This window comes from Macaca nemestrina, chromosome 3 (assembly GCF_043159975.1).
Source record: "Macaca nemestrina isolate mMacNem1 chromosome 3, mMacNem.hap1, whole genome shotgun sequence".
Taxonomy (NCBI): Eukaryota; Metazoa; Chordata; class Mammalia; order Primates; family Cercopithecidae; genus Macaca; species Macaca nemestrina.
Genome location: NC_092127.1, coordinates 19,556,949 through 19,571,666, shown reverse-complemented (window position 1 = coordinate 19,571,666; position 14,718 = coordinate 19,556,949). Strand labels below are relative to the sequence as shown.

The 14,718-nt window shown below is 38.7% G+C and overlaps 2 long non-coding RNA genes across 11 annotated transcripts in view; one reads left to right on the top strand and one right to left on the bottom strand.

Annotated features, from left to right (window-relative positions):
* The first annotated feature begins 333 nt into the window (after positions 1 to 333).
* The window catches only part of LOC105466685 (uncharacterized), a 114,032-nt gene continuing 99,647 nt past the window's right edge, over positions 334 to 14,718 (top strand). For 7 of the 9 annotated variants that reach the window (XR_011620821.1, XR_011620819.1, XR_011620820.1 and 4 more), the window contains exon 1: positions 1,367 to 2,208. This is a non-coding gene — a long non-coding RNA (uncharacterized lncRNA). Of the gene's footprint in view, positions 842 to 1,366; positions 2,209 to 8,973; positions 9,046 to 14,718 lie in introns of those variants that run through there. The other 2 variants (XR_011620816.1, XR_011620823.1) reach the window with 2 other exon arrangements.
* Positions 1,265 to 14,718, bottom strand: part of LOC105466684 (uncharacterized) — a 50,357-nt gene continuing 36,903 nt past the window's right edge. The window contains exon 4 of one of the 2 annotated variants that reach the window (XR_011620824.1): positions 1,265 to 1,400. This is a non-coding gene — a long non-coding RNA (uncharacterized lncRNA). Of the gene's footprint in view, positions 1,401 to 2,893; positions 2,968 to 14,718 lie in introns of those variants that run through there. The other variant, XR_011620825.1, reaches the window with a different exon arrangement.

The window sequence follows — 14,718 nt, the reverse complement described above, 5'->3', positions numbered from 1 at the left end:
GCTTATCCTGAGAGCTCTGGAGTTGGTGGAAAGAATTAGAATCCAATAGTTGGTATCTAGAAGATAAATTTGTAGTATTGGATACATTTACCCATCATGCACAAGTTTATATCTTGGATTAGTAGGATGCACCAAGTCGTCAGGCACGCTGACGGAGATCTTCCAGTGAAAACCAACTGCTTTTGGAAGGGTTTCAGTTAGTCTTTGTAGAGGTAACTGGAGCTACTTCCCAGGAAGACCCCTATCCTGATAGATTTACTGAACTCTGCAAAATACATCGAGGATATTTCCCCTTGACCAGAAGAGATAATGGAGCTAGCACATGGCATTCCAATTATATACTTCAAATATGTCAGAGGAGATGCCACTGGAACTGTCCCTTACTATTGATGCCATGGCTGACAGCTTAGATGCCCATTGAGATTTATTTTTGGACAGTTAAGGGACACATTATAGGGAACCTCACTTGAAAAAAATTATTTCAGGTTTGGGGGCACATGTGAAGGTTTGTTACATGGTTAAAATTATGTCATGGGGGTTTGTTGTACAGATTATCACATCACCCAGATATTAAGCTCAGTACCTAATACTGTCTTTTCTGTTCCTCTCCCTCTTCCCACCCTCACCCCTCAAGCAGACCTCAGTGTCTGTTTTCTCCTTCTTTGTGGAACCTCACTTCTTTTCCAGTTAGCCTCAGGGACAAGTTACAGGATCTAACAGATTTATTCCTGTAGCGCCACCTACATAAGAATGTACCAGCGAGGGTTGGGTCAGGAAAACAGCCACTGTGTATGAGTGCTCTCTGAAAGAAGGCGTCTTTACCTGATTGTGAAGATGTTGGGTAAGTGAAGGCCCAGTAGAGGGCGCTGGAGGATCAGAGAAAGAGCACCAACCAGCCTTCCTGAAGCACTGAGATGGGGAATAAATCAGCTTTTAGGGAAATCAGAGAAGCTAGGTATACATCTGAGGACTAAAGGCAGGAGGCCTTGGCTCTGATCCTTCTAAGGCAGATGAATTGGGTGCCAGTGGTGGGGGCGAGCATGCATTGGAGTGTTCCTTGTGGGCCAGAGGTGAGCCCCAAACGAGAGAGCTGTTCTGGGGCCGTTCAAATTCTGTGGAAGAGGTCCCCGCAGTACCGCTGGAAGGACCGCACAGGAGCAGCCTATCTGAGAAAAATCTGTTGCTGCTGTCTAGATAAGTCTCCTTGGTTGTTCTCCGGCGAGACTGAAGCACCCACACAAGCCATCCAAGGAAAGGAGTCGGTTTTGGTCATCCCTCCCAGCGAGAGGTGGCTGGAGACATCTGCAAATACCAGGAAAAACCAGCTCCAGATTGTACTGGTGCCGACCTTGACTTTTCTTCCTTAATCTTCTCCACGCCTGGAGGGACCCATGTCAGAGCTAGAAAATCAGCGGGGAGAAGAGGCAGTGAGGTGGGGAAACAGAAAAAGAAGCTAAAATGTACCCCATTACAACCTTCTGAGCTTGTCTAACCTAGTAGAGGCGAGGTGAATTTTACATTAGGTAAAATTTTGAAAAACATTGGACTAAGTTGTATGTATTTATTACTATTCTTACGATTGAAGGTAAATAGAGGTTTTTGAGTATTGAATCGTGATTGAAGAAGTTATGGACTTTATCAGAGAATTCATGCAGAGGCAGGGAGAGAGCTGGCGCACAGAGAGAGTTTAAAGAGCAGTGGGATAAAGAATAAAGTTAGTTTCTGATTAAGTCATATGGTCATGAATGTTCAGCTTAGCAGTTACTTGCCTTGGTAAAAATGTCAGGCAACCCATAGTAGCTTCATCCAGCTTATTTTGACTCCCGTTTATTTACTTACTTGAAAGACAGAAGAAAAGAGTTTCTGAATATTTGGAAGATTTTGCTGAAGTAAGTAAATGCAGTTGAATGCAGTTGAGGAGCATCAGATAAGACAAAACTGAGCCTTATTACAGAAGAAAATCTTGTTCAGTGGCACTGCAGCTGCTGCCACGTCTTCACTGACTCATCCCTAGTTTTTAGAAGGTGCTGTTAACCTCCTTTGATGGTCTTTGATTGGTCAGTAGCTAAGCCTATAATATGAGCCTTTAGCTGCTTGGAAATTTCAGTCTTGTTTTGCTGTCTTCATCCTTTTACAACCTGTGAAATCTATGCAATTGAGTTGAGATGTTTGATTTCTACTCAAGGATGCAGAAGATGAAATGAAAAGGTAACGTCATAAATCTAAATTATCTAAATTCCAATCTCCTTTTGCCTGAATTTGTAAACTCCTGTATGCTTAAGAACCCCTTAATATAGAATTGGAAATTATATGGCTTATTCATAACAGGAGAAAAATCTTAGACATAAAATTAGAAAGAAAAATAAACTGGAATATGACTTTAAAGTAATCCTGATCTCTATCCTACCCTTGGAAAAAACCCTAATTCTTTTTTTCTAAACTTAACCCTAACCATAATCCTCTAAATAATATAGGACAAATTTGGTTATTAATTTTGTGACTATAAACATTTTTATTAAGCTTCATGTTTTTGAATATAAAGAAATTGTGAAAATGAAGCATTTTGTTGAACCAAAATTGCATTGCTAGTTCTTGCAAGCATGGGTTTCTATTCTTGTACAAAGTAAAATTTCTTAAAGTGTAAATCAATAGTACCTAAAGAAAATTCTGGCTTTCCTGCTGGTTCACCCTTGCTTAGTGTCCTATGCAGGGATGGGGTGGGTACCCTCAGGGCAAAAGTACTGGTTAAGCTTCCTATGGTATCTACAGCATGCAGGTCTGCCCTTGAGCCCAATGGAGAAATTTACTACAGTGTCATCTGAGAGTGTGAACCCAAATTGCCCTATTTCAGACCTTTTAAAATGCCCCTTTGAAAGAAGCATCTATTAGAAAAAGTCACCTTGGGACAGTAATTGACATCTCATCCTCAGTGTGCTTTCAGTGGTGTCCTTGAGTCAGATTCGATGGCTGAAAAGCAATGTTCCTGGTTATTAGCTTTGCCCTTTGTAGCTCCCCTCCCTGAGCTTCAGCATAATGGGATGTCCTCAGTTTTTATGGAGGTGGCAACAAGAAAGAGGCAGAAATTTGCTCCTTCATTTACTCTGACGCCGTCTATTACATTATTTAATGTACTTTGTATAAATCCTCACATGAGCCATTCCTTTAGAATTTGGTTACAGGTAAAAAACTTGTCTTTCCTGAAGAATCTGTTGCTAAGTTTCTTTCTTTCAGGTTATAAGAACTCAGTAATATTTACACACTTACATTTTATTTCTATGGTTCTGAAATAATATTGCAATTTATAAACCTTTTTTTTTTTTTTTTTTTTTCTGGGACAGAGTCTCGCTCTGTAGCCTAGGCTGGAGTGCAGTGGCCTGATCTCGACCTCGGCTCACTGCAAGCTTTGCCTCCGGGGTTCACGCCATTCCCCTGCCTCAGCCTCCTGAGTAGCTGGGACTACAGGAGCCCGCCACCGTGCCCAGCTAATTTTTTTTTGTATTTTTAGTAGAGACAGGGTTTCACCGTGGTCTCGATCTCCTGACCTCGTGATCTGCCCGCCTCGGCCTCCCAAAGTGCTGGGATTACAAGCGTGAGCCACCGCGCCCGGCCTTATAAACCTTTTTAAACCATAGTTTATATGTTGTTCCAAATTATTTTTGGGAAGGAGTAAAATCAATTAAACAAACCAATAATATTCTGTGATTGTCCTAGTTTAGTAGTCTTAAAATATTACTATTAGAAAAACTACCTTTAAAAGATGTTCTAACTGCCAAGTTATTTTAAAAGTATAACATAAAAATATCCTTATTTTAACATGGGAAATAACATTATCTATTTTATGGCACTATTGCAGTGACACCTCCTCACCTAGAAGGAATGGTTGAATATTCTTCAATTTATTTATCCTTCATGTAGTACATAACAATATGTCTCACTCAAAGGGTATGTTTATTTTCTCTGTTTATTGCAATTTTGTTGTCATCATATATAATTATATAAAAAGTCAAACCTTCATTATACAATAAGTACACATATTCACAGTAAAAATAAAGTGATGGATTTACTGATTTTTAAAAACATATCCCCAATTCATTCATTTTTTAGATTCTTTTTGCCCATTTCAAAGAAGCAATTAACAGTATCTAGTCTTTGTTGTTTTTCTGATATAATATTTTCTTCTTTTCATAATCAGCTGCACTTTTGTAACCTTTTTGAAAGCAATAATGACTTTGGTCTGTCAGTTCTTTTACTGTTGTAATACTCAACTTTTCTCTTAAAAAATTTCAAAGAGCATAGAAGTTAGTTCTCTAAATGAGTGAAACACATTTAAACACCTTAGATACCATAGTATCTAAGGCAACTAGTTTTTGGATATGATAATTTAAGTAATAATATGTTTGTGAAATATTAGAATGAAAACTCCCTTAGTTAAATTTGTCTTTTATAAAAATAATAATTGTTATTTTTCAAATCTGTTGATGAAATACGTACTTTCAGGGAAAATTTGTTGAAAGGTTAATTTCATTATTAAAAAACTTGGAACCATTTGGGTTTAATATCTGCTTCATGGAAGTACCTGAACTGATATTTTAGTGAATTTTCAACTCATACTTCTGTAAGTTAAACTTGCTTCAGTCTTCTGCTTTCTCATGAATTTTTTGGAGTTTGTGGAAGCTTAATGGCTTTATGTATCAACGAGTCAAAACAAGTTATATTGATTATTATACCTGCTGTGTGTAGGACCCAACCACCAGGCTCATGCAATATCCGGGCTATCACCACATACAATTATCGGTCATAGCAATCATGAAAACATTGAGAAAACAATGAATAGTTAAACTTCCTTCCTGCCTGTCTTTCAATCTTTCTTCCCTCCTTTCCTGCAAAACGAAAGCCTCTGAATGAGTTTGTTATTTTTGGTACCTTACATATATACAAGTAAATGGGAATTTTTTCAGTCTCCATGTCCAGCTAGGTTACTGTTTACTTTTTCTATTTCTAGCTCTCCTAGGATAATGTGTGTCGATGTTCATACAATTAACACCGAAGGAAGCAATTTATTTCCGTGAATTATTATTTAGCGCTACTATCTTTTCTTTTTTTTCTTTCTTTCTTTTTTTTTTTTTTTTTTGACGAGTCTCACTTTGTCTCCCAGGCTGGAGTAAGGTGGCGTGATCTCGGCTCACTGCAAGCTCCGCCTCCCGGGTTCACGCCATTCTCCTGCCTCAGCCTACCGAGTAGCTGGGACTACAGGTGCCCTCCACCACGCCCGACTAATTTTTTGTATTTTTAGTAGAGACGGGGTTTCACCGTGTTTGCCAGGACGGTCTCGATCTCCTGACCTCGTGATCTGCCCGCCTCGGCCTCCCAAAGTGCTGGGATTACAGGTGTGAGCCACCGCGCCCGGCCAGCTCTACTATCTTTTCTTATCCCTCTACCATGGCCAATTCAAAATTAAATTCTAGATTCATAAAATAATTAGTAATCCAGAAAGGAGCTGTTTTTTTCTATTTAAGCACCAACTCTAGCAAACTAGAATAAAGTGTCCTGCAATTTAGATACAGTTTGGAAATATTTGCAGTGCTGAGACTTGGTTACAAAGTTGGTAGCAGGGATGGTTAAATTTGACCATCTTGAGTTCTGCTTTGGGCAAATCTTAGGAAAGGACCAAAGTACTTAAATTCAGAGTACAAATTTATTCACTAAACTAATATTTATTTTGCTCTACTAAGTGCTAGGCATTTTTTTTTTTTTTTCAAATTTTGCTACTGAGGATACATAAGTGAATAAATTCTTGTCCCATGGATGTAACAATGACAACAAAAATCTAGATTTGTTATTGTTATTGAAGCCATCAGCTACAATATATATTTTATTATTTTAACACACAGATATTAAACTGCCGAACAACCCTTTATCTAATGGCTTGGATGAACCCTAGTTTTTAATAAGAAATAAAACAGATATTTAATTTAATTTTTGACTTTCAATTAGGTGGATAGAAAAATAAATTTGTATAATTGTTTTTTACTTATTTAGGTTCTATGATAAATGGCTATTTTTTACATAGTTGATATATATCTTTATATATAATGTATAATTTAAAAAGAAGTTTCATTATATTCATTTTATTCTACTCTATAGAGCTAAAACTAAGCAAAGGGGATCTACTTAAAAATGTTATGTTAAGTATAGTGAACTCCAAGTTTCTCTTCAAAGAATCAGTATGTCAGTATGTTCAGCTCTCTTATTCCCTGTTCTCCATTTTAAAGTTTAAGTTCCTGGTTCTCTTCACCTTCTTGCCTCTAGTTTCAGTAAACAACCCCCTCCTAGCCTCTATCACCTGCTCCGTCCTGAGTCATCCCTGGTCACTTGCTCTGACCTGAGTCATCCTGAGTCACCTGTTTTGTAACTGTCGTTCCTGCCAAACTACTCACCCCGCCACTCTGACTTGTACCCCTGCTCTCTTTAAAATAGCCAATTGGAATTAGCTTAGACTGTGTGGTCCAACCCTAGCCAATAGGGGAGTGACACAGCAGTAGGAGCTACCTGCATCAGGGATAAGAACCCCTTCCCCTCCCTTGTTCAGGTGTGCTCTTGCCATTTCTCCATTCGTGAGTCGTACCCTTCTATAGAAGTAAAGATTGCTTTGCTGAGAAAATTAAATTTATGTTTTAGTGCTATTTCTTTGTGGCACCGAAAACTTATTTAATAAGTTATTAGCTTTTTCAGTATTTTTTAGAGGTTGTGAAAATTGAGGAGAAGAAGTCTTAGAGCATTCCAATATTTGTAAAACAAACAAAAACAACCAAACCCACCTCCCCATCTCACACACCCCTAACCCGTGAAATTACATTTGTAAGCAAGGTACTTCATAGGAGATGGCTCCGTTTCCTAGAGAGAAAGTTTCCTATCCATCTAGGGCAGTTTTATTGTCCTTGTTTTATGTTTCCATAAATCACACCACTCCTTGTTCCTTCTTTGTCACAATTTCCCCCAAAATGGTAAAAGTTAAGAAAGATGAAACTTCTTAGGCTACTTGCCATGCTTTTGCATGATTAATTCACACGTGAAGAAAACAAAATACCTTTAGTTTTTAATTAAAGAATTTACAAAAGGAGAAAAGTGTTTGTTGAGTGATAAATAATAATGATTGATTAAAGAAATGTGTAACCAGCTCTAAGAGCTATTGAAATATTCTGACAAAAGAGAAAATGGGAAGAATCTGTTTGAAAGTCAGAATTCCATTTAAAGTAAAAAATATTGGGAAGGGGAACCAGGAGATTTCCAGGCAATAGTAAGGCTTTTAGGTGCGTGAGGTCACTGGCTGAGGGAGCCCTCATTTAGGATGGGTAGAATTATTCAAGTTTCATGATGCCCAAAAGTGGATGTGAGCAGCCAGAGTGCTGGTCTATGGTCTTTCTAAACAGAGTTCCCAGGGCCATGTCATCTTACTGTGGTCTTTTTAAAACATTTTCATCTCAATTCCCCAGGAATGTGTTTTCTTACGGGAAACATACTCTGACTTTAAAATGTAATTCATTTTTGATGCTATAATTCATTCAAATTTAGAGTCACCTTTGTTGGAAAAATCTTAACAAAATTTTATTTAAATACCTTTATTACACAAAGCCATGTAAACTGTATTTGGTTTCATGTATGAGTATGTTTATGAAATGAGGTGTTGGACATAAGTCAATTTCAGAGACTTGAATCCATACAGCCTTCAGTACACTTTTGTGTAGTTAGTTTTGTTTTATTTTCTCGCATATTTTCTCATACTTAAAAATTCTCATTAGTTTAAAGGAATGTTGGTACTATCCAGGCTACTAAAGCATGGCTCATGAATCTCAGGAAGTGTTCAATAGTTTATAGTCAGGAAAAATAGATTTTGTATCTTGACCTTTACATTAAGCTTTTCTTTTCAGAACTATATTACCTTGCAAAGTACACAGGGAACTGGAGCCAGCTTGTGACCTTTTGTTAACATGTAGTTTTGAGAAATGGGAAAAAGGCATTTCTATTATCAGGAATTTTATTATCTAAAAGAGTTAGGAGTCAGTTGAAAGACCTGCCTTTCTTAAAAAGACAGCTAGCCATATAACTTTGGGACAGATATTATCTTTTGGAGAATGCTGCAATTCCTGCAATGCCATCCCAAGCAAATAGATTGCAGAAGGTGAAGATGCTAAGAGAGGTGAGGAAATACTTGTCATGGTGCTGTCAGGAACATACATGAACTTGTTTTTATTAGTTAAAATCAGCTTACTTAAAATGTAGCGGACTCTAGTGTTAATTGAAAATTCTCCTAGTGGATTAGAAGGGTAAGGGTGATCGAGTAGGGAGGTTAACTTGTTCATTTGTATATTTTCTGTTTCTTTCCCTGGAATGTATATACAAGGCTTTGTTTTTTTTTTTGTTTTTTTTTTGTTTTTTTTTTTTTTTCAGTGTTGTTTCCTTAGCATATTGCAGAAAGTAGGTAATCAATATCTGGATAAATAAATGAATGCTAAAACTAGCCAACTAATTTCATTTTAAATTAAGCCTATTCAGGAATCACTATGTTTACTTATTACTCATTAAGAACTTGAAAGACTGAATGTTCCAGGAAGGTAGATTTTATAGACTCAGAGATTGGGTTGAGACTCAGGAACAATCAAATGAGCAGACTGTGAACTGTTGGCATGCTTTCTACAGTCACAAGGAAGAAGCAAGAGCCTTGCAAGGATAGCGCCTTTTTTGTGGGACAAACTAATTGCTTAATGAGTAGCCAATAACATTTCCTCATACTCTGGTTTCTCTTTGGATCTTATAAACCCTTTGTCTTTTACAAAAACAAAACAAAACAAAACAAAACAAAAACAAAAACCAAAAAACAAAAACATTTCCTTATGTAAAGGGACATGACTTTTACAAAATATGAATATTTCCACTTTTCTTTTGGTTCTCCCTCCTGTCCTTCTGTCTTTTCAGCCAATTGTCAATCCTTGCCTCGGAAGTCTATGATTCTACAAAACAGCGAAGAAAAGCTTTTGGGTTTCAAAGGTATTGACTTTTATGTTGTAAAAATCTCAGGCCCAAAGGGAAAGTTGATGATATAAGAGTAAGGTTCCTGTTTGCATCCTTTTCTCCCATGCCAGGGTTGGGGAAAGTAAGGCCCCCTGCACACCAGAATTACCCAGAGACATGGAACACTTAGCACTGCATCATATGTTGGACTTACAGAGGTCCTCCATATTCCAATGCGGGGAAGGAAGTAGTGGTACATTTGCAGAAGGCACTAAATTAAGCAAATCTAATGAACCAGATAGAAGGGGCCACTGCAACAGGATTTAGTTTCCTCTTTGAACCATGAAAGAGACCAGGAGAGAAAAGGCCTTCCTCTTTGGCAGCCAACATGGAAACAGGATGAACAAGACCAGGAGAAGGTTTTCCTCTGTTTCACAGGTATTCCATATTCACTGGAAACTCATATGCATCCTGGAAAGCAGTGATATTAATTTTCCACCACAAAGTCAAAGTTTGCAACAGAAACTAAGTTGTTATAAAAGAAAATAATTGCTTTAATATATGGACTGAAATTTGTACCTAATGCATGTAGATAAACCAATCATCTGTAACCTGAGTGACCCCACATCCTTCAACTTTCTTGAGTCCTCTTTCCTTTAGTATCTGATAGAATGGTTAAGCCTCTACCCTTTGCATTGTAAAAAACGTGGTGATTCTTATTATCTCCCAGTACTGCTGGGAGTTTCCATTTTCTTGGTATTGTTTGCTGATCTCCTCTTCTAATGAATTCTCTGAGTTTCCTATGTGCAAACTGTTTGATACGGTTTTGATTTGTGCTCCCACCTAAATCTCATGTTGAATTGTAATCCCCAGTGTTGAAAGTGGAGCCTGGTGGGAGGTGATTAGATTATGGGGGTGGTTTCTAATGGTTTAGCATCATCATCCTAGTGCTGTCTTGTGATGGAGTTCTCACAAGATCTGGTTGCTTGAAAGTGTGTAGCCCCTCCCCTTTGCAAGTGTGTGCTCTCTCTTTCTGTCTCTCTCTCTCCTGCTGGCCACCTGAAGATGTATTTTCTTCCTCTTCGCTTCCACCATAATTGTAAGTTTCCTGAGGCCTTCCTAGCCATGCTTCCTGTACAACCTAAAGAACCATTAGCCAATTAAATGTCTCTTCTTTACAAATTACCTAGCCTCACATAGTTCTTTATAGCAATGCAAGAATGAGCGAATACAGAAAAGTGGGACCAGAGAAGTGGGGCATTGTTATAAAATACCTGAAAATGTGGAAGCAACTTCGGAACTGGGTAATGGACAGTGGTTGGAACAGTTTGGAGGGCTCAGAAGAAGACAGGAAGATGTGGAAAAGTTTGGAACTTCATAGAGACTTGCTAAATGAGTGTGACCAAAATGCTAATAGTGACATGGACAATGAAGTCTGGGCTGAGGTGCTCTCAGATGGAGATGAGGAACTTACTGGGAACTGGAGTAAAGGTCATGCTTGCCATGTTTTAGCAAAGAGACTGTCAGCATTGTCCTCCTGCTCTAAGATCTGTGGAACTTTGAAGTTGAGAGAGATGATTTAGGGTATCTGGAAGAAGAAATTTCTAAGCAGCAAAGTGCTCAAGAAATGTCCTGGCTGCTTCTAACAGCATATGATTATATTCATGAGCAAAGAGATTATGTGAAACTGGAACTTATATTTAAAAGGGAAGCAGAGCCTATAAGTTTGGAAAATTTGTAGCCTGGTCATATTGTAATAAAGAAAAAACCATTTTCTGGGGTAAAATTTAAGAAAGCTACAGAAATTTGCCTAAACAAAGAGGAGCTGAAGTTTAATAGCCAAGACAATGGGGAATATGTCTCCAAGACATTTTAGAGACCTTCATGGCAGCCCCTCTCATCACAAGCCTGGAAACTTTGAGGGAAAAATGGTTTCATGGGCCAGGCCCAGGGCCCTGCTGCTGTGTACAGCCTTGGGACATGGTATCCTGCTTCCCAGCTGCTCCCACTCCAGCCATGGCTAAAAGGGGTCATGGTACAGCTCTGGCCATTGCTTCAGAGGGTGCAAGCCTTAAGCCTTAGTGGCTTCCACATGGTGTTAAGCCTGCACGTGCACAGAGGGAAAGAGTTAAGGCTTGGGAGCGTCCACCTGGATTTCAGAGGATGTATGGGAATGCCTGGATGTCCAGTTAGAAGTCTGCTGCAGTGGGGAAGAACCCTCATGGAGAACCTCTGCTAGGCAAGTGCAAAGGGAAAATGTGGGGTGGGACTCCCACACAGAGATTCTACTGGGGCACTGCCTAGTGGAGCTGTGAGAAGAGGACCATTGTCCTCCAGACCCCAGAATGGTAGATCCACAGACAGCTTGCACTGTGAGCCTGGAAAAGCCACAGGCACTCAATGCCAGCCCATGAAAGCAGCCACAGGGGCTGTAACCTGCAGAGTCACAGGGATGGGGCTGCCCAAGGCCTTGAGAGCCCACTCGTTGCATCAGTGCTGCCTGGAAGTGAGACATGGAGTCAAAGCAGATTATTTTGGAGCTTTGAGATTTAATGACTGCCCTACTGGGTTTTGGACTTTCATGGGGCCTGTAACACCTTCATTTTGGCCAATTTCCCCCTTTTGGAATGGAACCATTTACCTAGTGCCTGTACCCCCATTGTATCTTGGAAGTAATGAACTTGTTTTTGATTTTAGAGACTGATAGGTGAAAGTGCCTTGTCTCAGATGAGACTCTGGACTTGGACTTCTGAGTTAATGCTGGAATGAGTTAAGACTTTGGGGAATTGTTAGGAAGGCGTGAATGTGTTTTGAAATATGAGAAAGATGTGAGATTTGGGACAATATGGGTTGGAATGATATGGCTTGGATTTGCGTCCCCACCCAAATCACATGTTGAATTGTAATCCCCAGTATTGAAAGTGAAACCTGGCGGGAGGTAATTGGATCATGGGGGTGGTTTCTGATGGTTTAGCACCTAGTGCTGTCTTGTGATGGAATTCTCATGATATCTGGTTATTAGAAACTCTGTTATCCCCTTTGCTATGCAATAAAGACCAATTTCTTACTTCCTTTATTTCTCTAGTGCATCACTAACCGAAACTGATGATAATAGCAGATTTTGAAGAAGGTTTGAGGTAATGGAAAGGAATAACAGCAAAAATTACTGCAAGCAACTATTGGAAGTGGAACATTAGATATTAGAGTTCTAATTATTTCTTCTTTAGGCATCTTCTCGCACATCTTTTCTGTTCTATGAAAATCCCTCACTAGTCAGAAGTCCTAGTGAATTTCTCTGGAGTGGTATTTTGAAGTTCTCTGTGGTCTTCAAAGGTGTACATAAGCAGATGACAAAACTGTCTTGAGGTGTAATCTGAGGTTTAAATAATGAAGAGTTAGAAAGGTGGTCACTGTGCTTAAACAGTGTGGCAAGTTGGGCTGTTTGCTAATCAATAACCTTGTCATCTTCTTCAGCTCCTCTGTACTATGCTCTGTTCTATAGTTTGCTTCAATGCATTCTATCACTCTATTTGCAGCTCATGCAGAAATGCCAGTCATTCACTGTAGCACTTTTCCTGTGTCAGTTCCTAGGTGTGCATCACACTACCACCATTCTTCAAAATGCTACTTTCAATGGAATACTCTTCATTATATACAGAACTCTTACCCTGAAAGGGTCTACGTTGCTCTGCATGATCAGCTTGTTCCTCCTAAGGTTTGGTATTACTGAAATTTATTAAGAGGATCCTCTTCAGAGTATTACATTGAAACAACACCCATTCCTAACAAGAACATTAAAAAAGTCTATTGGACTTTCACAAAGGTGATGGCAGAGGCATACAAGCCTCACTTCTCTGTCATTTAACTGCATTGAAATTCAAAGAGAGCAACTCCATAGGCATCATGACCTGGTGCTGTTGAGTTGTCTAATCAATGTAACTGTTTAGCCTTGAATAAATTAACATGAAGGCATGTCAGCTCACTGAATCCCAGGAAACAGCATCTTACAGAAGAATAATTAACTTGCTGAAACTATGAGAGCAAGAGATGCCAAGATTTGTTTAGAAAGATTTTCAGCCCTATCAGAGATCACACTAAAAGCAAGCATGTGCATACTGACAGATTTCTCTTTGGAAAATGAGTTGGAAGTTGTAGGCAGATCCAACCGGTGCTCCTAAGTTAGGTCAGAGGGATATTAAAGGGAAAGACATGGAGGATGCCCCAGATGCACAGCTCAGAAAGGAAGATGAGCCTCCTGAGTTAGTGTTCCATGCTTTTACGGCCCTTCTCTGCGTGAACATGTGTGCTGTAAATGCTCATCACCTAAGTCTGTGTTTATTAGCTTTTTTAGTCTGCAGATGACACTTGACCTATACAAGGGCTGGTGCAAAATCATGCTCACCTTTGTGTCCTGAGTGGCTGCCACATTGCTTTGTGTATGGTGAATTTGCAACGTATGTCTCATGAAGAATGGCATTTATAGCTTAGCCCCTAGACAGAGAACTGGAGCGTAGTGACTGACTCATATCAGCACTTCAGGACAGCAGAATATGGATAAATAGAATAATGAGAAGAGTAAAGATAAGTCAAGTTATAGTGATGATATCTATTGCTATCATTAGCTCAATTATGCTCATCCATGTGCTCTCCTGCCGCATTCCAAACACATCGGTCATCTTAAAAGCACATCCTTCTCTTCTGCCTGTGATCTTGGTACACACTCTTTCTTCCCCTTAGAACTCCCTCTTGCTTTGAACATGGCCAGTATCTTCTCATCTAATATTGTTTTTGTCAGAATGGTCTTTTCTGTCCATACAACCTATGTTTCTCATCTCCCTATTGACCCCTAATCATGATCATGGCAGCACTTATAATATCTAATTGATTCATTTATTTGTTTACTTCTTTTATTAGTCTGTAATTCCTATCAGAATAAAAGCTCCATGAGAACAAGGACTTTTCTTTTTATTCATTCTTTCTCCAGTGCCTAGTACAGTGTTTAGCCAAAAGTAGTCTCTCAACAGGTATTTGTTGGCACCTAACTAGTAAATGTTCTCTAATCATTATTACATGTTTTGAGACAAATAATGGAAAATATTTTTAAAGCATAAGATTTGAGGTCATTGTTAGAAGTGTGATATAAAAAGTAATCTCAGGTTTGACTTTCAGGGATAGGATATTCCATCTGAGTTGAAAATGCCATGTAGAAAACATTTCATCTTAATAAAATATATGGACAACATGATTTTGAACAAGGACTTTTTAATAGCTGTTATCATATAAATGTAAATTGCATATCTACATCTATTATGCAAACTGTAGAAAATGGATAATTGTTTGAAAATGATACTTGCATTAATAATACTACAACTTTTAGTCTAGAAATGTTGTGGATCAATGGTGCATAAAATCTATCTTAGTAAAGAGTCATCATCAATATAATAATATTAAAGCCTCAAAACCATATGTCTTAAGCATGAGGTTGGGACTGGACAGTACAGTAAACAAGTCCAATTTATATCACTGTAGCCTTTCTCATTTTGGGGGACATAGTTGGGAGTGGAGGAAAGTCCTGGGCTCTAAACTCTGGTACTGTTCCTAACTTGCTGAGTGATTTTGTGCAAGGCACTGTATTTTCCTCTGATATATCTGTAAAATGGGCTGATAGGAATATCTACTTTACAATTTGCTGACTGGATTGAAGTGACA